This window comes from Macaca fascicularis, chromosome 4 (assembly GCF_037993035.2).
Source record: "Macaca fascicularis isolate 582-1 chromosome 4, T2T-MFA8v1.1".
In the NCBI taxonomy this organism is placed as follows: domain Eukaryota; kingdom Metazoa; phylum Chordata; class Mammalia; order Primates; family Cercopithecidae; genus Macaca; species Macaca fascicularis.
Window position 1 is genome coordinate 141,816,131 of NC_088378.1, and position 23,983 is coordinate 141,840,113.

Here is a 23,983-nt window from a genome sequence, read left to right on the forward strand (position 1 = left end):
CCAGAACCAGTCCACAGTCAGTAGTCTTCTTATCAGGAGGTTACTGAAATCAGTCTTGTGTTCAATCCAAGCTGTAGTTTTGGCTGATGGATGATCTGCAAGTTGTTTTAGTCTTGCTTATCTCAAGGCCAGTGTTTGTTTGGCTGCTAGAGAGAAATTAAAACCCTGTGGCAGAACAGAGTTTTTTCTTTAAGTGCAGAGGTGTGTGACTTAACCCTGACCCGCCACGGCGTTTGGCCTTGTTTATAGTTTGGTCTTTTATTGGCTCAAATAGTTTGTTCTGTCAGTCTTATGATCTCTGGTTTATTAATGCTGGTCAGTTGTTGTCTAAACCACAAAAGGGAGGAGGTATGAGGAGGCGTATCTGACCTTTCGTCCTCTCCTGGCTGGGAACTCGGTGTTTAAGGTTTCTCTGGCGTCCCCTTGGCCAAGAGGGGGTCCATTCAGTCAACTGGGGGGCTTAGGATTTTATTTTTAGTTTACAAAATTGTCTCATCGTAGTCTCTCATAAGGAGTCTGTGTTCTTCCCTGAAAGAAAGCTGACATCCCCTGCTGGTGGGGGCTAAGGGTGGCAGGGTCACACATAAACCAGCCATCCGGAGGGCTGTGGGCAGAGGCCGGAGCAGCCTGATTAAGGTGGGAAAATCCAGGGTTGTTCTTGGTAATGAACTGAGGTGGAAAGGGAGAACGGCAGTTGTTTTGTGAATCCACTGGAGACACTGAGCAGTAGACAGAAAGCAGATGTCAGGGAGTGGGAACCAGGGAGCTGAGTGGGTCCATCCTAAAAGGGGCAGCTCTGAGGCGTTCCTAACCTTTTAGTGCTGCAGGCCTTGTAGCCAAGCTTTGTGCCCTACCCACGTGTCCTCTAAGGTTGCCATTGAGAATGGCTCCGCCTGTAAGCCCCTGACACTGTTGAGGACTTACCCTGGTTACAGGAGCACTACCCATGGGTAGGGCAGGCTAGAAATGTCAGTGCCCTGGGGGCAGCCCTCAAATGAGATAGGATTTGGTGGAGAAATGCCGCAGCTTCCTCAAGGGGAAGATGACTCTAAGGCATGTTCTATACAGTAGTCTCGAAGGTCCCAGTGGGATTGAGCCAAGGAGTTCATTAAGTTCATTGCTCATTGATGCACCCTGTGCTGGCTTCTGCCCTTTCCTGTCTACTTTACTATCAATTATGCCGGGGATTTCCTCTCTAATAACCTCCCTGCTTCAAATCTTTGTCTCCAGATCTGCTCCTGAAGGAACCTAACCTAAAACAGACCCCTGTGGCAATTTGTGAAAGCTGCTGTACTTCTCAGAATAATGGTGGGGTTTTGTTTTTTGTTTGTTTGTTTGTTTGTTTTGAGACAAGGTTTTGCTGTGTTGCCCAGGATGGAGTGCATTGTCATGATCATAGCTCACTACAGCCTCCACCCCCTGAGTTCAAAAGATCCTGCTGCCTCAGCTTCCTGTGTAGCTCGGACTACAGGTGCAGGTCACCACACCTGGCAGAATAGTGTTTTAAGTGTATGAAATAAAATAGGTAACGATAGATGTAGGAGGCAGATAAAGGGGAGGGTCCCTGGAGAATCTCTGACCTGCCTGCACACTGGGAAAACGGAGTGGAGCCATGGGAAGTTCAAGCCAAGTGTGCAGTGGTGGGGGAGGAGCCTGGCCTCTTCAGCTACTGTGTGTGGCCTGGAATCAGTCTGTGGAGTGGAGACCTGTTGGCAGGAACCCCTCTTGCTTTGCTGAGAGGTTTTTCTTTTCTTCTTTTCCTTTTTCACCCAATAAATTCCACTCCTCTCCCTTCAAAGTGTCTGCCTGCCTAACTTTTCCTGGTCATGTGACAAGAACCCGGGTTTAGCTGAACTAAGGAGCAAAGTTCTGCATCGGTATTGCCAGGCTGGTCTTAACTCCTGGGCTCAAGCGATCCACCCGCCTCAGCCTCTCAAAGTGCTGGGACTGCAGATGTGAGCCACAGTGCCCAGCCAGCTGTAACTCTTTAAAAGAAATAAAGCTCTCCTTTCCAAATTTAGGATTTTTCTTTTCTTTTTTTTTTTTAAGAGACAGAGTCTCACTCTGTCGCCCTGGTTGGAATGAATAGCTCCCTGCAGCCTCAAACTACTGGGATCCACCTCAGCCTCCTGAGTAGCTAGGACTACAGGCATGTGCCAGCACACCTAGCTAATTTTTATTTATTTATTTATTTATTTTTGGTAAAGAAAGGGTCTCACTATGTTGCCCACGCTGGTCTCGAACTCTTAGCCTCAAGCATTCCTCCCATCTCCACCTACCAAAGCGCAGGGATTACCGGCAAGAGCCACCGTCTGCCCAGCCTAAAGTTGTGATTTTTAAGTTAACATATCATTGTGAAATTAATTTGTGTTTTCTGTTTTTTCCTCACATAACCCTGCCTCCCTCCCACTCTTCGCACCACCCTGCACTTCCAAGCCGGGAGAAAGGACTTTGTGCTCCTTCACCTCAGAAACCTGAACTCAGAATTTCCTTGCAGACACTTTTCAGGCTTTTGTTTGCTGGAGACTGGAGTTCCCTGAGAGGATTAAGGGTGTGGTTGGGAGTGTCTAAAGGAGCCCAGTGCCTTGAGGGCAGCCGAGAAGACAGAGTCCCTGGACTGGATAGCAGCTGAGGTAGGTGGATCCCTCTGGGGTGGAGACCTTTCCCAGCTCCGCAGCCCCAGGCGTGTCAAGGGCTGTCAAGGCCTCAGAGGAGACCAGCTGCCTCTGCACCTCAGGAAGAAGTATCCTGACACCTGGACTCCAGAGTGCACAAATAAAAGGAGCACTTGCCTTTGGGAGACCTCAGGATGTTGACGATGAGAACATCATGGATGGGCGGGGTGGCTTGCTCCTGTAATCCCAGCACTTTGGGAGGCCAAGGCAGGTGGATCACCTGAGGTCAAGAGTTCGAGACCAGCCTGGCCAACATGGTGAAACACCGTCTCTACTAAAAATACAGAAATTAGCCAGGCACAGTGGCAGGCGCCTGTAATCCCAGCTACTCAGGAGGCTCAGGCAGGAGAATCGCTTGAACCTGGGAGGCAGAGGTTGCAGTGAGCCAAGATCACACCACTGTGTTCCAGCCTGGGCAACAAGAGAGAAACTCCGTCTCAAAAAAAAGAACATCATGGACTCCAAAGGGCCTGAAGTGCAGAGTCCTGAAGCCATCTCAGACCGCAAGGCCGCCTTAAGGGTAGAAGGAAGCACACTAAGATGATAGGAACAGAGCCTGGGTCCGTCATGCCAGGGAGCCTCCACACCTTCCCTGGACATTTCATCTCAGACCTCGTGGACAAAGCAGAGAAATAAATATCTACTTTGTTTAAGCCACTTTATTTTCAATTGTTTTGTTTCAAGCAGGCTTTCCACGAAGGTCCCAGTCTGACAGCATTAATTGGTGGGCTAGAATTTGTGGACGGTTTCCGTGTATGTATTCTGCAAAACAATCCATAAGAAAGAGTTGAACAAGTCTTGGGACTAGCTAGAGAAGTCGGCAATAAAAGAGAGGAAGTGGCCGGGTGCAGTGGCTCACACCTGTAATCCCAGCACTTTGGGATGCTGAGGCGGGCAGATCATGAGATCAAGAGATTAAGACCATCCTGGCCAACATGGTGAAACCCCATCTGTACTGAAAATACAAAAATTAGCCAGGTGTGATGCTGCGCGCCTATAGTCCCAGCTACTCGGGAGGCTGAGGCAGGAGAATCACTTGAACCCGGGAGGCAGAGGTTGCAGTGTGCCAAGATCGTGCCACTGCTCTCCACCCTGGCAACAGAGCGAGAATTCCATCTCAAAAAAAAAAGAGAGAGAGGAAGTAGCCTTTCCACTGCCCCTGCTATGCCTAGAAGGTTCCCCAGCATAAGAAGGGACCATTTGCATCTCAAACAGCACAATAGGCAGCCTGCTGGGTGGCCGGGGAAACTGTCCAAGACACGGCTCTGCCAGAGGCCGTTTCTTGTCCTTTGAATATTTCAGCTTCTGTTCAGGAAAGTTTAGGCTTTCCCAGGACAAAATCATTTTTAACATTTTATTTGTCTTATTAAATATTAAATAAATACATTTGTAAAAGATACAGAAATGAATAACACTGATACAAAGAATGACAAAGTGACCTTTTAAATTTGAGACCAATTCCATCTAAACCAATCCAAGCCACCTGTAGCTGCTGGTTTGATTGCAATAACCAATACTGGACCACGGTTACTTAACCTACCAACCCCAGAAGAAATCGTTCATAACCGTGATGATCATGAAGGAAATACAAACATGGCTAACCTGTGTCGTGAAAAATGGGAGCTAATCAAGGTATCTGAAATGAATGAGAAGACTGAGGATGTTCTGAAGGAAATGCAGGAAGGAGAATTAGCATAAGTGCATCCATGTTGAACTTATACATAAATCTTTCCTTGGTTGGCAAGAGTCCAGAATATGACATCACAGTGTGTGAAGGAGGCTGAGGGGAAACAGACTGTCCCATGCATTACTGGCAGCAGTGCAGATGGCACAATTCTGTGGAACAGCCCTGCAATATCTACCAGAATGATACACGCAAAAACCTTTTGTCTCAGAGATCCTCCTTCTGGGAATTTATCTTATAGATTCACCTACACAAAGGTAAACTTGCTTATGTATAAGGTTATTCACTGTGGCATTATTTGTAATAACAACGGATCAGAAACAGCCCAATAACCCAGCAATAGGAGACTGGTGGAACACACAGCTCTGGTAGATCCACCAGTGGAATGCTATAGAGCTGTCAAAATGAAAAAGGCAGGACGAATAGCTGTATGTGGTGATAAGGAAGGATACCCAGTATATTTAGTTACAATTTTAAAAGGAAGGAGCAAGATGTATATGACATGCTTTTTTTGTGTAGTAAAAGAGGAAATAAAAGTATTTTATTTATGTTTGCATAAAGAAATGCTGGGAGAATAAATAAGGCACTATTATGGTAAAAATGATTACTGACAGGGGCAATGTGAGGGGGAACAAGAGAGGGTAGGGATGGGGTAGGAGTGATATTTCTCATGTACTTGTTGACATCATTTTTATTTGAACTACATAAATGAAATATCATTTTAAAAACTAGGCCCGGGTGTGGTGGATCACACTTGTAATCCCAGCACTTTAGGAGGCCAAGATGGGAGAATGGCTGGAGCTCAGGTGTTCAAGACCAGCCTGGCAACATAGCAAGACTTTGTCTCCACTAAAAAAAAAATTTTAAATTAGCCAGGCATGGTGCCACACACCCGTAGTCCCAGCTACTCATCAGGCTGAGGTGGGAGGATTGCTTGAGCCCAACAGTTGAAGGCTTCGGTGAGCTATGATCATGCCACTGCACTTCAGCGTGGGTGACACAGCAAAACCCTGTCTCAAAAAAACATATATAGAATTTTAAAAATCCGTATCTGGACAATTTATTAAAATCAAAGAAATACAGAGGGCAGCTATTTAGTAACCAAGAAATAAGGACATGGATCAAAAATAATTGTGCTTTGTTTTTCTGACCAAGTCCCTCCTCTGGTCCCATGCCCTATTTTTCATAAAAACAAAATTTCCAGACTTGGAGACATTTCAGGGAATCCTTGCCAAGAAAAATGCTGATAAATTGATGGACACAGGAGCCTACAATGCAAAAAAAGAGAAAGCTATAAAATGTTCCAGGCGGTTGGAGAAGCATATTATCTTTGTCATTTGGGGCTATAAAATATGCATGAAATGTCACATTCCTTACTTTTACTCAATCAAATGTAATCTGCTCTGTGTCCCACCCTGGAAGACTAGGAGGAAATTCAACCCTAGTCATTAATGGGGCTGTCTCCTCCCTCCAACACATTACAAAATACCAGGGGCTTATGCAGTACCAGAAAAGCTGGGAGCAAGGCCAGGTCCTTAGTACTCAGGATAGCCTTCTTAGTTCGCCCTGGCTGCTATGACAGAATACCAGAGACTAGGTGACTTAAATGACAAATTTTTTTTTGTTTTTTTGTTTGTTTATTTGTTTGTTTGTTTTGAGACAGGGTCTCACTGTATCACTCAGGCTGGGGGGCAGTGTTGCAATGTCATCTCACTGCATCCTCGACCTTCCAGGCTCAGGTCATCCTCCTACCTCAGCCTCCCAAGTAGCTGTGACTATAGGTGCACACCACCACATCTGGCTAATTTTTTTTTTTTTTTTTTTTTTTTTAAGACATAGCCTCACTCTGTCACCCAGGTTGGAGTGCAGTGGCACACTCTCGGCTCACTGCAACCTCTGCCTCCCAGGTTCAAGCAATTGTCCTGCCTCAGCCTCCTGAATAGCTGGGAGTATAAGTGCCCGCCACCATGCCCGGCTAATTCTTTGTATTTTTAGTAGAGATGGGGTTTCACCACGTTGGCCAGGCTAGTTGTGAACTCCTGACCTCAGATGATCTGCGCTTCTTGGCCTCCCAAAGTGCTGGGATTATAGGCATAAGCCGTAAGTTTTTGTATTTTTGTAGAGATGGGGTTTTCACCATGTTGTCCAGACTGGTGTCAAACTCCTGGGCTCAAGTAATCTGGCCACCTTGGTCTCCCAAACCTGTACTAGGATTACAGGTGTGAGCCACCACACCCAGCTGAAGAAATATGTATTTCTCACAGTTCTGGAGACTAGGAAGTCCAAGATCCAGGTACCGGTAGATTTGATGTCTGCTGAGGGCTCTCTTCCTGGTTCTCAGACTGCGGCCTTCTCACTACCGATGGGCAAGAGAGAGAGCGCTGGTCTCTAACTCGTCTTATAAGGGCACTAATCACACATGGGGGCTCCACCCTGATGACCTCAGCTAAACCTAATTACCTCCAAAAGGCCCCACCTCCAAATATCATCACACTGGGGGTTGGGTTTTCAACATATTAATTATGGGGGGATAGAGACATTTAGCCCATAGAAGCACTATTGTTTCTGTAGTTCTCTCTGCTTTCAGAGGCTACAGTCAAGTCCTGGTCAGGATGTCCTCTGGGTCAGGCCCAGCACTTCCCCTCACATCAGCAAGGTCCGTATCACCCATAGTAGAATCTCCCTGGGGACCCTGGCCTCTGTGCCCCTAGCTGGGAGAAACCATGGCTTCTCTGGGCATTCTCCAGCGATCCTTCAGCCTGGGAATGCTCTGGGCAGAAGTGGGGGGTCTGAGTCTCCACCACTCGTGGGGAGAAAGCACCAAATTTTCAGACCCTAGAGAATCTCAACCTCTGCTCAAGACACACCCACAGCCCACTTCTGTCTCTCTTAGCCAAGGTGTTTGCACATAATCCAAATGCCATCACCACCCACCATCTCCATACTCAAAAAAGAGCCTCAGAATTGGGAACAAAAAGCCCAGTAACTTTCTTGGTGAGGGGAATGTACATAGAGCAACAAGAACAAAACGAAAAATAATTCCACAGTAAATTACCCTTACACAAGCCTGGCGTGGGAGCTTTGCTGAACTGTAATGGAATGAAGAGCTGGGTAATGCTGTAGCCATAGCCTGGCAAAGTGAGTTGAAGGAGATAGAGCCTTACAGAGCCAAGAAGTTACTCACCCTGGGCATGAAGGGTCTGGTCCAGGTGCAGATACAGCTATTTCAGTTACCTATCACTGAGCAACCACCATCCCAAACCTAGTGGCTTAAAACAACAGTCACTTCCTTACATAAAAAATTGTGTCTGTCAGTTCAGCAATTCTACTCTGCTTGATGTTAACTGGAGTCACTCAATGGCATCTTCGGCAGCTGGCTGGTCTGGAGTGTTCAAGACAGCTTCCTTCACATTTTTGTCACCTTTGTGGGGACAGCTGGGCTCTGCTAGTGGTTGGCCAGAGTGCCCTACACGGCCATTCCAGCAGGCAGTGGCAGGGAATTTGAACTTCTTTTGTGGGGATGTGGGGCACAGGGTCTCGCTCTGTTGCCTAGGCTGGTGTGCAGTGGCATGATCATAGCTCACTACAACCTTAAAGGGCTTGAGCGATCCTCCTGCCTCAGCCTCTTGAGTAGCTGCGACTACAGGCATGAGCCACCATTCCCAGCTAATCTTTTCTTTTTTGTAGATATGGACTCTCACTATGTTGACCAAGCTGGTTTGAACTTCTGACCTCAAGTTATCCCCCTGCCTCAGCCTCCCAAAGTGCTAGGATTTACAGAGGCACACCACTGTGCCCAGTCTGAATTTGAACTTTTTTTTTTCCCCCTGAGACAGAGTCTTGGTCTGTCACCCAGAGCTGGAGTGCAGTGGTGCGATCTTGGCTCACTGCAACCTCCACCTCCAGGGTTCAAGCAAATCTCAGCCTCTTGAGCTGAGATTACAGGTGGGCACCACCACATCCAGCTAATTTTTGTATTTTTAGTGGAGACGGCATTTCACCATGTTGGCCAGGCTGGTCTCAAACTCCTGACCTTATGATCCGCCCGCCTCAGCCTCCCAAAGTGCTAGGATTACAGGCTTACGCCACCATGCCCAGCCTGATTTTGAACTTTTTACAAGGTGATTCAGGCTCCCAGATAATGCTCCAGGAAACAAGAGGTGGAAGGTGCTATTGAATCCTGGGCTGGAAGCTGGCTTAACATCACTTCCAACAATTTGTGTCAATCAAACAGCCACACAGCCACCCAGATTTAAGGGGTCCCCACCTCCCAATAGGAGAAGTAGCAAAGGATATGTGGCCAACTTTTCAATCTGCAATGAATAGAAGTAGTCCCGTTCCTCCAGCTGATTGCCAGGTGAGTTGCAGCTGGCTTCAACAATGGCACATATGAAACTTAGTGGCTCTGGTAAAGACATCAACAAGATCTGAAACTTGATCAAATGTCTGCCTGGCTGATGTGAGCAGCCCACAGGCCTTACTGCCAGATTTACCAATGCCGCTACCCATGCTCAAGAGTTCAGCTAGCATCTCGTGAAGGAGGCAGCAAATAAGGCTCTCAATAACGCAAACCCATCCGTATTAGGGTACTCCAGGGAAACAGACCCAATAGGAGAAATAAGGGCCACATGCAGTGGCTCATGCCTGTAATCCTAGCACTTTGGGAGGCCGAGGTGAGAGGATCGCTTGAGCCCAGGAGTTAGAGACCAGCCTGGGCAATATAGTGAGACCTCATCCGTACAAAAAGTATAAAAATTACCTGGGCATGGTGGTGCGCACCTGTAGTCCTAGCTACTCAAGAGGATGAGGCTAGAGGATCGCTTGAGCGTGGGAGATCAAGGCTGCAATGAGCTAGGATTGTGCTACTGCACTGCAGCCTAGGCAACAGAGTGTGATCTTGTCTCAAAAACAAAAAAAAAGAGAGAGAGAGAGAGAAATCAGTAGATGATAGGATGCAGAGATAGATAAGTAGGTAGGTAGGTAGGTAGATAGATAGATAGATAGATAGATAGATAGATAGATAGATAGAATGAGGAATTGGCTCACATGATTATGGAGGCTGTAAAGTCCCACAGTCTGCCATCTGCAAACTGAGACCCAGGAAAGCCAGTGATATAATTCCAGTCTGTATCCACAATCTTGTGGACTAGAGGAACCAGGGGAGCTAATGGTACAAATCTCAGTCCAAAGAGAGAAGAAGACTGATATTCCAGTTCTAGCACACAAGCAGGAAGAAACAGTAGTGAATTTCTCTTTCCTCTTTTTGTTCTGTTCAGGCCTTCAGCAGATTAGATGATGCCCACCACAGTGGTGAGGACAATCTACTGAGTCCACAATGCTAATCTCACCCAGAAACACCCTCAGAGACACACCAAGAAATGTTATTTAATCTGGGCACCCATAGTGCAACACACTCAAATTGACACATAAAATTAACCATCTAATTATATCCTAAAAATCACATCATCTAATCCATTTACATTTTTGCAGCATATAAAAAATCCATGAGATCAATTCAGGAAGCCATAAAAAGGTGATCAAAAGGAAGATGGAGTCAAGGAAGATGTCAAGCAGGAAAGAGCAGAAAGTCCTTCATGATTTAAATTCTGCACCACCACTAACGCCCCACTCATTGCCCCTTGATGAAATGACAGCAGAGATCCAATGTTGAGAGCACAGAGCACAATGAGCAGTGAGATAATAAAAGACCATTCCCACCTCCCTTACTGCATTCTGCAGCCTCATTTTTCACACTTGTTTTTTATTTTTATTTTATTTTATTTTTTTTAAAGACAGAGTCTCACTTTGTAGCCCAGGCTGGAATGCAGTGGTACGATCTTGACTCACCGCAACCTCCACCTCCCAGCCTCCAGGAAGCTGGGATTACAGGCATGCACCACCACACCTGGCTAATTTTTGTATTTTTAGTAGAGATGGGGTTTCATCATGTTTGTCAGGCTGGTCTCGAACTCCTGACCTCAGGTGATCCATCTGCCTTGGCCTCCCAAAGTGCTGGGATCACAGGTGTGAGCCACTGCGCCCAACCACTTCCGTCTTTTAAAAAAAAGTTTTTATATAAATAAAACATACATACAGAAAAGTGCATTACTTTTAAATGTACAGCTCAAAGAACTTTCACCAACAGCATATGTATGCAACCAGTGCCTAGATTAAGGAACAGAGCATTCCCAGGATGCCAGGGGCCCCCTCCTGTGCCTTCTAGTTACTACCCTCCCCAAAGGACAACCTCTCTCCTGACTACTACCATTTTGCCTGGACTTGAGTTTTATATAAATAGAATCATACAATGTGCTCTTTTGCAGCTGGCTTCTTTCACTCGACTTTATGTCTACACATTTGCCTGTGTTATCACATGCAGTTATAGGAACATTCCTTTTCAGTGCTGAGAAGTATTCCACTGCATGCAGATGCCATAGTTTTCCTCCGCTTTCTCCTGCTGAAGGCTGTTTGGGTCATTCCCACTTTAGGCAGTGTGGGCTCCAGTGCTTCTCTGTTGGGAGCAGCTCTGCTCCTCCTGTCCCTCAATGAGTGCCACTCACTGAGGACACTATGGAGAGTGTGACTGGGCACCACACAGTGCCCCCCACTCAGGGGCTCCAGGTCCCCTTTGGCTCAAAGACGAAGCAAGACAGAGCTTTCTGTCTGACTCCACAAACCTTTCTGCCATTTCTGCCACCTCCCCAGGACTCAGTCCAGGGACCTCTTTCTCTAATACCCACAAATATGCGCATCGTTATTATGACCCATCTGCCCCACCAGCCCAAGGGAACCCCTTTCTGTTAGAAGGTGAGGGATGGTTGCTCTTAGTCTCCATTTCTGCTAAATACCTGGCCTATGTCATAAATCCTTTCAGTTCCCACGAGGTCTCATGTTTGAAATTTAGGAGGCAGAAGATGCTGCCTGGCTCTGCTTTCTGCTGACCGCCAACCCTCCTACCCCAACTGCTAGAAGGGCTGTGGAGTGGGAGGGGAGGAGGGAGAGATACAGATGAAATAAATCAGAAGGTTTTTTTTTTTCTAGAGATGAGGTCTCACTCTGTCGCCCAGGTTGGAGTACAATGGCAAAATCATAGCTCACTGCAGCCTGGAACTCCTGGGCTCAAGTGATCCTCCTGCCTCAGCCTCCCAAGTACCTACGATTACATGTGTGAGCCACCGCACCTGGCCAGAGAATATTTCCAAATGTTTTCCCTTCACAGTTACAATGGAAAGGATTTGGACCAACCCACTTCTGCCATCTTTCTTGGGCAATGGACACTGATGGTTACGGATGCCCTTAACTTGTTCCCAGTGGGGGCTTCTCATACTCTTAACAAACACACAGACAGGCATCCAGCTCCGCAGTGTCTCAGTCTGTGTCATTGGTTTGTCTGGGGCTCCAAATGTCCCGCTTCTTCTGGGCATCCATTATCTTTTTGCAATAGAGTGCAAAGCCCCCTCAGCTCAGTGGTCTTCCCTCAGAGCCTGGAAGCCCCTTATTAGGGTGGCTGGATACTTTCTTGAGATATTAACATGTGGTTTTTGTTCTTCCTGTTTTGTCACTGTTCCTACCCCATTCCAGGAAGCGTTTGCACATCCTGGCCCCAGAGCATTTTGCGTAGCCTCACCAAGAGAAGAAGTTGGAAAGAGAAAAGGAGAAAAGAAAAAAAGGAGAGAAGAAGTTGGCAGAGGAGATCTCCCCAGCACCTGGGTTCTTTGCCAGGGGAGAGAGGTGAGCACACTGGAGTGAAGGAGGCAAAAGCTGCCCAAGGGAGTAGCAGGGGAGATTCCCAGATGCTGCGGAAGGGATGTGGTTTGGGGGTCCTTGGAGTAGTGAGAAGCAGCCCTGCTCCCACACAGAACCCCACACACACAGCAGTTGGGATGGGGGGAGGTCAAGGATTCCAAAGGAAAGTAGCTAAGAACCTTGGCCTTGCTAACCACAAAGAAAGACTCCCATTCATATCAGCTGTGTCTGAAGGTCAGCGGGCCAGACTCTGAATGTTCTAGGCTGGGCCAGACCCCCTGGGATAGTCACTGGACCCCATAGGAGAAGAGATAGGGGAGTCCCTAATAAAACTTCAATTACATTTCCTGCCTGCTTGGTCAGTGGATACTAAATACAGATGACTTAGAAAAAGAAAGAATTGTGAGATGCTGTGGAGTCAACTGAATGCCATCATTAGCATCCTCCTCTTCAGAGTCCTGTATCCCGGCGACGGAGCTCAAGGTTCAGTCTAAAGCTTCCCTACCCCCGGCGAGGAGGTCTTTATAGTGGAGGTGAAAGTTTACACACCACATTCTGAGAATTTTTTTTTAAAGTAGCCTCTATTTTGTATGATTTCTCATCCTGTTAGAGTAAGTAGCTAGTCAGGGATGAACAGGGCAGGAGCAGGCACCCCAGACACCCACAGGAATGTCAGGCAAACATCAGGTGAGGGTCAGGCGGTTGTTAATGGTCTCTCTAAAATAACTGGTCACAGCTGGCACCAGAGACAGGCAGTCTTCCAATAGAAAACACCTGAAACTAGTGATCAGCAGTTTCCCGATAAGATCCCAATAAGTGACCAAAGAGGCAAGAATTGAGGTTGCTGCAGACCCCTACGGATTTGCTGCCGCTAACAATCCCTACTACTGCTGGGGAGGAGGTTCTAATAGTGTCTATTAATTAAAGATATCTCAGTCTCTTTTCTATCCTCCCTCCCCAGATACTGCTCAGTCCACCTCATGAGATTGTCCGGGGGCTTTCGAGACCCAGGCAATGGGAAGAGAAGGCCGTGGAGGTGGACTGAGAATGCTGGGTGACTAGATTAACTATGCTGCCCTCCACAAGGCACCTCCAGTATGATGCACAGCTGTGGCTATCAGCAAATTCCCCTTTCTCCTCTTGCAGATGCCCTGGAGAACATGGATAGGGCTGCAGGTGGTTAATGGTTCGAAGACTACTCAGTGAAGACACTGCCTGGGGGAGCAGTGTGGCCACATCTAAGGAAAGAGGGTACAGGTGAGCAGGAGAGGAAGTGAAGGAGAAGGGAGCAGGTGAGGGTTGCAGAGGGGCTGAGGAGGGTCAGGCAGAGCCAGGGTACCAATCCAGCTCCTTGGAAGGTAGCTCAGTTGACTCCTTACCAAGGTGGACAGCAGAGGCCTGGGGCCAGAGAGAGGCTGGACCAGACCTCCACTGTAAAGATCTCCTTGCCAAGGTCCGGGTAGGATGTCCTTAAGTCTGAATCTTGATCCCCATCGCTGGGATACAGGACTCTGGAAGAGGAAGATGCTAAATGACTGCATTTGGGGAGGGAAAGACACACTCACTTGTCCCCAGCCCCGAGTTGCCCTGTGTTGCTGCCACAGTACGTAACTACAGTCATAAACTATATTTGAAACATGATGGAACCTGAACCATGGCAGTAGCTTCAGTTGACTACATTAACTGGGAAAGTTGATTTATGATTCTATACTGTAATCATATAAAAATTAAATCAGACGTGCGCGCTCACATGCACACAAATATTCTGGAAAGCTGAGATCCACAGCTCCAAGATGGGGAAAGGGCTCCCCCTGGTGGGATTGCCAGAGGTTCCCCCATGGAACCGCAAGCCCCAGACCAAGCCAAAGCCCAAGCAAAACAATTTGCTATGTCATGCAGGATTGGAAGACTTTCGTTTGCTTCAGGGCCAATTTATGACTCCTGGCATTCTCTGTCCTGAAATGACACCCAGTTCCAGGAAGAACTGGATTCTAGGACCAACTTGAGGCGCCCCAGGAGACAGTCTGGGCATGCCGGTCAGCCGATGTGTGCGGGGGAAGACTGTCCACATTTGCTCCTCAGTCCCACTTGGCCCAATCACAGGCCACCACCCACAGCAAAGGGGAGCCAGGGCCCCTGGGCAAGGGTAGATGCTGCCTCTCATGCCCCTGAATTAGCCAAGACGCACTCCAGCAGGAAACCTTGTTCTGCTTATATTGCAAAGGAGGCACCACTTCCTATCTAGTCCCTGCCCAGAGCACCTTGCCTGTGCGGCTGAGAAATGTCAAATGCAGCAGGAGAGGGAGATCAGCCACAGCCAAGAGTGCGCCCTGCCACCGTCTGTTGACCCAGGTCAGAATGGTGTGGAACACTGGACAGTTTACTCACTGGGTTCTAAAAACACAGCAACACAATGCTCTGGGTGCCTCCTGGCTGTGATGTGCACCATTGTTTTCTGGGGAGATCCCATCATATATGAAACTTCAGATGTTCATCCAGGGATCATGTCAAGCTTCCATTGTTTGCTCTCATATGCTCCCTGGAGCTGGATTCCACCCTGGCTCAAGACCTTTGATGAAGTGCTGGCATGGAGCAGAAACTCCCTTAAGCAGCAACCCCTTTTCCCCCTTGCCACCCACCCCCACCAGCACCCCATCCTAGGGATGCCACCCCAGGGCTCCTCTCATGCGTCCCCAGGTTGGGGGAGGGGCAGCACTACTTCCTCAATTCTCAACTTCAGGTTACTGCTACAGAGCCTCACACCTGATCCAGCCTTGAGAAAGCGATTAGAATATGACTGGAAAACATTGTTAGTGATCCCCAAATGTGTAGTATAAAGATACAGTAAATGCTTCTACAAAAATAGACACGAGTGAAACAGGCTAGTCCAGGGGCTTTCAATACAGAGCGATGATAGATATAATATTAGAGAAAATTAAAAAGCAGTGCTCCACAAAGGGAGAATATCCCCAAAGATATCCCCAGAAACTGAATATAAATGCAAAAGATGAACAGGGCTACAGCTGTGGCCTGATGGGTTCTGACTTTGGGTACAGTCAAGGGCAGCTGGGAGGTCAAGTCCTGTTGAGTACTGAGTGATGAGATAGAATTAAATTGCCCACTGAGGTAGGGAACCAGTGTCATGGTCACTGTGAAAATATTAGGGACTGGGATTCCCCTCTTGCCCACACTTCCACCCTCTTTAAGAAGACTGAAATAGCTTGCTACTAACTTCGCCTGGGACTGTGGCCTAGGGAGGCCCAAGGTTAACAAACGGCACCACACCTGGGCTTCACTGAGCCTCCCACAGCCATGGGGCTGGATGTGAGTCATCCCCAGGGTTATTCCAGGGCGGGAGCCCCGACTGCCATATAAGACCTAGTCCTAAACACCCGCCCTTGGGAAGGGCAACTGCACAGCCACTAGGCAGGGAGGAGTGAGGAACAAGAGAAGGGAGAGAGAAAAAACCTGGAAATGAACCTGGAAGCTGAAATCCCAAAACACAGAAAAACTAACACTGAGAAAGGCAGCCAGCAACATCAATACTAGAGAGAGATGCATGCCAGGTGAAGTGAAAAGAATATAATCATTGGAAAGAGACTTCAGTATCCTCAAAGAGGCAGTTAAACATATAATGTTCACTTAGAAATCAAGCCACTGTGAGGTTAAAACCAGGCAGAAACATGCTGTCATGTAACAATGGAACAGAAAAATATTAGGTAATAAATGGTTTGGGAGAAATAATTATTAATATTTGGGAAAATACATATAGTAGATGTAAATCCTCACTTCATCTAACATACCCTGAGCAAATCTAAATATTTTTCAATCTCTGAGAAGGGTAGGATGTTCTAAATTAGCTGAGAGAAGCCAGGTGTGTTGGTGGTGTAATCCCAGCTACTTGAGAGGCTGAGGCAGGAAGATCGCTTGTGCCCAGAAATTCGAGACCTGCCTGGGAAACACAGTGAGACTCCCAATCTCTTAAAGAAAAATAAAACTAGATTTTAAGATAAATATCATACGAGAAATATGAATGTAATAAGTAAAATGCGGGAAAAAAGTAAAAAAACAAATTAACTGAAACAATAGGCCAACAAAAGAAAGGAATATATGCAAATATTTAACTACAAAAAGTTAAAAAAAATTTTTTTTTTCTTTTCAGACAAAGTCTCACTCTGTCACCCAGGCTGGTGTGCAATGGCATGATCTTGGCTCACTGCAGCCTCCACCTCCCAGATTCAAGCAATTCTCCTGTCTCAGCCCCTCGAGTACCTGAGTACCTGAAACTACAGGCACAGGCCACCATGTCCAGCTAATTTTTTGTGTTTTTAGTAGAGACAGGGTTTCACCATGTTGGCCAAGCTGGTCTTGAACTCCTGACCTCAAGTGATCCACCCTCCTCCGCCTCCGAAAGTGCTGGGATTACAGGTGTGAGTCACCACGCCTGGCTAATCTTTATATTTAATAGAAAAAATGGAACACAAATAAATAAGGAAAATGTTGGCAACAGGCTCTGAATCCAGCCTTTCTGGGTATGACTTTGGGCAAGTTACTTGACCTCTCCATGCTTCTATTTCCTCCATCGTAGGAGACTAATTATTGTACCGTAGGGCAGGATTAACTGAATTATTCCATTTAAAGCTCTTAGAACAGTAACTAGCACCTAGAAAGTACCCCACAGCTGTTTGTATTTTATATTGTACTGTTTGAGAAATTCAGACACAGACAATTTATAACAGAAACACCATAACTAATTAACAATTATCAACGAACAATTCAACTTCATTAATTATGAAAACAAATCTAAAATTATTTTTGCCTTTCTAGTTGATAAAGACTGTTAAAATAACAATAGAGTAGGCCGGGCGCGGTGGCTCACGCCTGTAATCCCAGCACTTTGGGAGGCCGAGGCGGGTGGATCACAAGGTCAGGAGATCGAGACCACGGTGAAAACCCGTCTCTACTAAAAAATATACAAAAAAGTCTCTACTAAAAAAAATACAAAAAATTAGCCGGGCGTGGTGGCGGGTGCCTATAGTCCCAGCTACTCAGGAGACTGAGGCAGGAGAATGGCTGGAACCTGGGAGGCGGAGCTTGCAGTGAGCCGAGATTGCGCCACTGCACTCCAGCCTGGGAGACAGAGGGAGACTCCGCCTCAAAAAATAAAAAATAAAAAAATAAAAAATAAAAAAAATAACAATAGAGTATTCCTGCCCTAACCCTGGGGTCCTGCTCCTAAAAGCCTCCTTGGATGAAAACATTGTGATTAAGAAACTCAGGACTTTATGAAAAATTAGGGATAGGGGAGACTAAAATATTTAGAAAACCCATGTTTTTAAAAACTTTTGGTTTTTTATGTTTTAAAACTATTCCCTGCCAGGCACGGTGGCTCACACCTGTAATCCCAGCACTCTGGGAGGCCGAGGCAGGCAGATCACTTGATATCAGGAGTTCAAGACCAGCCTGGCCAACATGGCAAAACCCCGTCTCTACTAAAAATACAAAAATTAGCCAGGCATGGTGTCAGGTGCCTGTAATCCCAGCTACTTGGGAGGCTGAGGCAGGAGAATCGCTTGAACCTAGGAGGCAAAGGTTGCAGTGAGGCGAGATGGCACCATTGCACTCCAGCCTGGGTGACAAAGCGAGACTCCATCTCAAAAAAAAAAAAAAAAAAAGCTATTCCCTATTTTTACTAAAATACACTCATAAAGAGACTATCAGTTTTATAAAACTTAGATTGGTAACTGCTTACTGAACAATTACTTCCATTAATCTTTCCTTACTAGAGCGTAGCCTTCTAAAATCTCTCCCCTGCGGTTTCAGTGAGAGGTCTGCAAATCAGTTAAGTGGGTCTATGAGGAAGAACTGTGGTATTTGTTTGCATAGGGTTCCTCACCCAAACACTGCGAGCCTTTTCAGTTATCAGCGGTTGTATGTAATGTGCAATTGTAAAACAGAGAAAGAGAAAGTGGTCCAAGCAGAACGTGCTATGGAAGGTTGCACCAGGAAGAGATGGTGTCACTGTCTGAAATGAGCCAGTGGTCCCAGCCCAGGGATTCTGGTTCACTGGATCTGGGGATGGGCCAGGCACATGCCACTTGGAAGGCTCTGCGGGTAGTTCTAATGTGCACCCTGTCATGAATCTGCGGAAGAGGGTCGGATCAGGGAAGGGAGACTTCTACTCTTGCTCTTCCAGCAACGTGCAGCTTTACCATAAATGAAGGTTTCCATTTCCTGGGTTTGAATTTCCTCCTTTCACTGTTAAATGGAAGAGTTGGACTAAAGTGAATCCTCGTTATATGACAAGGCAGCACAATATGAGAGAAAGCACACAGGCCTTAGGTTCAGGCCACTGGAGCTGGTGTTCTCTCCAGAGTCATTCTTCCTCTCCTTCACCTTATATCCACCCTTCCCACCCTGAAATTCATCTCCCATCTGTCCCCGCTCAGTCCCTTAACCACTGTCTTCTTCTTCTTTTTTTTTTTTTTTTTGAGACAGAGTCTTGCACTGTTACCCAGCCTGGAGTGTAATGGTGCCATCTCGGTTCACAGCAACCTCCGCCTCCCGGGTTCAAGTGATTCTCCTGCCTCAGCCTCACAAGTAGCTGGGATTACAGGCACCCACCACCACACCCAGCTAATTTGTCCTTTTTTTTTTTTTTTAATCAAGCAATCCCCTGAAACTCAATAGGCTCAGAGAGACTCCCGCCACTAATTCAGACGTTCATCACCTCTCACTGGAGCAATTTCCATAGCTTCCCAACTATTTTTCCTGACACCAGTTTTTTCTTCTTTCTTTCTTTTTTGAGACGGGATCTTGTTCTGTTGCCCAGGCTGGTATGCAATGGCATGATTATGGATCACTGCAGCTTCCATCTCCTGGGCTTCAGCGATCCTCCCACCTCAGCCTCCTGAGTATCTGGGACTACAGGCATGTGCCACCACGTCCGGCTAATTGTTTAAAACTTTTGTAGAGATGAGGTCTCACTATGTTGCCTAGGCTGGTCTAGAACTCCTGACTCAAGCAATTCTCCCATGTTGGCCTCCCAAAGTGCTGGGATAACAGATGTGAGCCACCACACCCAACCCCTGATACCAGTTTGGATCCTCTCTAATCCACCCTCTGCACCGCCTTCTGGTATGCATCTTCCACTGCTGCTGAAACCTCTGGCTGATCACAGGAGGGTGCATTTGCTCCACCTCATATGCCAGTCATTTTATTAGATCATCAAAATCCTGGCAGTCACCAGTGAGCAATTTACATTTTTGCAATGCGGTTCCCATTATTCTACTGTCTCTTTCTTTCTGTAGTAAACCTTCAATGTTTCTTTGTATAAGAAATGGGCTGGGATGGTTGGGCAGGGTGGCTCACGCCACTGCATTCCAGCCTAGGCAACAGAGCAAGACTCCATCTCCAAAAAAAAAGGAGAAGGAGGAGGAGGAGGAAGAGAAGGAAGAAGAAGAAGAAGAAGAAGAAGAAGAAGAAGAAGAAGAAGAAGAAGAAGAAGAAGAAGAAGAAGAAGAAGAAGAAGAAGAAGCAGGAGGAGGAGGAGGAGGAGGAGGAGGAGGAGGAGGAGGAGGAGGAGGAGGGGAGGAGGAGGAGGGGAGGAGGAGGAGGGAGGAGGGAGGAGGAGGAGAAGAAAAAATGGACTGGGATGTTATCAAGAAGCTTTGCCATTTGGGTTTCTTTTTTTTTCTTTTTTTTTTTTTTTTTTTTTGAGAGGGAGTCTTGCTCTGTCACTTGGGCTGGAGTGCAATGGTGCCATCTCAACTCACTGCAACCTCTGCCTCCCAGGTTGAAGTGATTCTTCTGCCTCGGCCTCCCAAGTAACTGGGATTACAGGCACCCGCCACCATGCCCAGCTAATTTTTGTATTTTTAGTAGAGACGGGGTTTCACCATGTTGATCAGGTTGGTCTTGAACTCCTGATCTCATGAACCGCCTGCCTTGGCTTCCCAAAGTGCTGGGATTACAGGTGTGAACCACTGCACCTGGCCCATTTTGGTTTATTCTTTGCAGTCAATAAACTTTTTTTTTTTTTTTTTTTTTTTTTTTTTTTTTTTTTTTTTGAGACGGAGTCTCGCTCTGTCGCCCAGGCTGGAGTGCAGTGGCCGGATCTCAGCTCACTGCAAGCTCCGCCTCCCGGGTTCACGCCATTCTCCTGCCTCAGCCTCCCGAGTAGCTGGGACTACAGGCGCCCGCCACCTCGCCCGGCTAGTTTTTTTTTGTATTTTTTTAGTAGAGACGGGGTTTCACCGTGTTAGCCAGGATGGTCTCGATCTCCTGACCTCGTGATCCACCCGTCTCGGCCTCCCAAAGTGCTGGGATTACAGGCTTGAGCCACCGCGCCCGGCCTGCAGTCAATAAACTTTTAAAGGACTTGTGTTTTCACCAGGAGCTGCATCCCACTTCACACAACTGGGCGCTGAGTATTCCCTGGGGCTACAATCAAAGAGACTCTTGTGGCATTCCCATCTTGCCCCTGTGGCACTAAAAACCAAAATTAGAAAGCTCTTTGAAAGTTGGAACTCTGCCTTATTTACTGTTTCTCCCCAGCCCCTATACGGTGCCTGGAATGCTTGTTGAATAAACAAATCTATCCACCTAGAACAAATATTAGAAATAGATCTTTAGAATGTCCCAGGGTCAAAACTATGTGGAAGCACAAAACAAGCACTGAATGTTTTTACTTTGTCAGTTCCCTTCTTGTCATAACCCAAACCCCACAAGTTCCAAATCATATTCAAATGTAACCGAAAGGGACAAGCTAATCCTTAGGGGTTTATGCCACTCACCCTCCGATTCCACAGGACAGTCAGCACTTCTCCTGACAAAATGTGATGCATATTTTCACCCAACAATGCTAATATTAGCAACAATCCCTCATCACCCTCTTCATCCACTCCGAGATTCGACGGCTCAGCAGTAAGGAGTTTACCTCAAAGGAAGGTGTGTGCTAGAAGCAGGTAGAGACACGCTCATTTCTAATTCTCCGAACAGACAATTCTGAATGCCAGTTGACGGTTTCGACGCGGTTTTCTGACCATCAGGTACAGACAAATTCCTTTTTGAACCTTAAAATTCCAAAGATGGGTCTCCCCTGCCTAAGTATAAAAAGTCCGCTAGGAGTAAGAATTAGAAATGAGCTTTCTCAGGGGCATTTTCACCATTAATTATCTAGAGTTTTTGTTTGTTTGTTTGTTTTTTCAGAGTAGTAGCCATCCTCTTTGTTTATCTTAATGAGCCCAGTTATGCCATCTGGTGGCCAAAATAAATTGAAAATACGCAACTATACTGTCAGAAAGTGCAAATGTGTCCTTTTTAGAGTTATTCCCTTTCGCCCCTTACTTTTCTCCCCATTTTCCATGAGCATCTATCACTCACTACATAAGGAGTGCCAGGGCATTGATCTTGATGGTGCCTGGTTCCCTACATGGAAAGGTAAGGAAGTTTGATCTTGGTATAAGTGAAACTGGTTGAGATCAAAGGAAAAAGAAGGACAAGTTAGGGACAGGACCCTTGCCCATGTCCAAAGGAACAGGATAATGTTTCCAGATGACAGAGCAAGAGCGGAAGCCAGTGCCCCTGGCTTCTCAGTAAGCAGCATGGCATTTGACTAGGAAACAGCAGAACAGCCATTGCTAAGTGGGAGTCACCATAACACCTGAAAAAATAATAATAATAACAGCAAGAGTAGCTGCTCCAAATGTGTTCAAACCTCCTGTTCTGAATGGATTACATTCCCAAGTACCAAAATAAAAATTAACTGAGAGTATCTCCAAGTCACTATCGACGATCTCTGAGGAATCACAAAGAGGCTGAAAGGTATTAGAAGTTGGAGATTGTGTGGCTCTGACTCCCAAAGATGGAAAAAAGATGAATGTTGAAAATGACAGGTCAGGCCAGGTGTGGGGGCTTGCGCCTATAATCCTAGCACTTTGGTAGGCTGAAGCAGGTGGATCACTTGAGTTCAGGAGTTGAAGACGAGCCTGGGCAAAACCCCATCTCTACAAAAAATACAAAAATTAGCCCGGCACAGTGGCTCACGCCTGTAATTCCAACATTTGGGGAGGCCACAGTGGGCAGATCACCTGAGGTCGGCAGTTCGAGACCAGCCTGACCAACATGGAGAAACCCTGTCTCTACTAAAAATACAAAATTAGCCGGGCATGGTGGCGCATGCCTGTAATCCCAGCTACTCGGGAGGCTGAGACGGGAGAATCACTTGAGCCTGGGAGGCAGAGGTTGCAGTGAGCCGAGATCGTGCCACTGCACTCCAGCCTGGGCAAGAAGAGCAAAACTCCGTCTCAAAAACAAAGAAAAAAAATAGCCAGGTGTGGTGGTGCACACCTGTAGTCCCAGCTACTTGGGGGACTGAGGCAGGAGGATCACTTGAGCCCAGGAAGTCAAGGCTTGCAGTGAGCCAAGATCACGTCACTGTACTCTAGCCTGGGTGACAAAGCAAGACTGTCTCAAAACTAAAAAAGAAAACTACAGATAAGTGGCCTTGGCAACGACTTTAGGCAAAAACCCTCAAATGAGATACAGAAAGATGTTTTGTAAAGTGTGTTGTGAGCCCCGAGAAGAGCTGAGTATAGGCACCAAGGGCCCCTGGGGGCTCCGCAAGGTCAGGTCTGGCAGGCTGTCCTCACTCTGTGCTCTCATATCGGGGTTGCTAGACAGATGGAGCCAGGGAGTGTGACAGGCCGGGGTCTGCCTTTGATTAAGGCATTTCCTGGCATTCCAAAGGACATACTTCTGGAATAAATGAAGAAATATGGAATAAGTAATGGTACAGTTAGGATAAACTGGAACTGATTAAATTATAGTGTCTTAAGGTGCTAGAGGGTTCTCACTTCAATCCTGCTCTGTCCAATACTTCTTCTTTTTTTTTTTTTGAAATGGAGTTTCGCTCTTGTTGCCCAGGCTGAAGTGCAATGGCATGATCTCAGCTCACTGCAACCTCCACCTCCCAGGTTCAAGTGATTCTCCTGCCTCAGCCTCCTGAGTAGCTGGGATTACAGGCATGCACCACTATGCCCGGCTAATTTTGTATTTTTAGTAGAGACAGGATTTCTCCATGTTGGTCAGGCTGGTTTCAAACTCCCGACCTCAGGTGATCTGCCCACCTTGGCCTCCCAAAGTGCTGGGACTACAGGTGTGAGCCACCGAGCCTGGCCTGTCTAATACTTTTATCATGTCTTGCACATTATATAGAGGCCACATTTAGCACGTATATGAATGACATAGTTTGAAGAAATAGCAAACCCACTGAATTCCAGAATCGGTGCACAAAATCCATCTTGACAGTCCACACAGAATTTTTTTTTTTTTTTTTTTTTTTTTTTTTTGAGACAAGGTCTCACTCTGTCACCCAGGCTGGAATGCAGTGGCAAAATCATAGCTCACTGCAGCCTTGAACCCCTAAGCTCAAGGGATCCTTTCGCCTCAGCCTCCCAATAGCTAGGACTATAGGCATGTCACCACACCCCACTAATTTTTTAAGTGTTTAAAAAAACACTTCCTTCCCGTCCCCCGACTCCTGCTCTCAATCAAACTCTTCAAAAGACGTGTTCCCATGACTCTGTTGGAAATCATGTTCTCTGGAAACAGATACCGAGATAAAGTTGGGATGCAAGACGTTAATTAGGAATTAACACCTATGAATAAGGGCGCGGAAGCAGGAGTGGGCAGAGGGAGAAGTTAAACTGAGCTGCAGGCCCAACCACACCTCTCATAACTCTGCAGAGAGCTTGGGGCAGTATTGTCTATCAAAGCAAAAAAAGTTGAACTGAAAGAGCCAGGCATTTATATCCAGCCCTGCTCAGTCACCACATGCTGCTGCCAGGAGAAAGGGTGTGACCAGGAAGAGGAGCCT

At 46.7% G+C, this 23,983-nt stretch overlaps 1 long non-coding RNA gene across 1 annotated transcript in view; it reads right to left on the bottom strand.

Annotated features, from left to right (window-relative positions):
- Positions 1–3,319: 3,319 nt before the first annotated feature.
- LOC135970663 (uncharacterized) overlaps positions 3,320–23,983 on the bottom strand; it is a 42,658-nt gene continuing 21,994 nt past the window's right edge. The window contains exon 2 of the long non-coding RNA XR_010586465.1: positions 3,320–3,437. This is a non-coding gene — a long non-coding RNA (uncharacterized lncRNA). The remainder of the gene's footprint in view (positions 3,438–23,983) is intronic.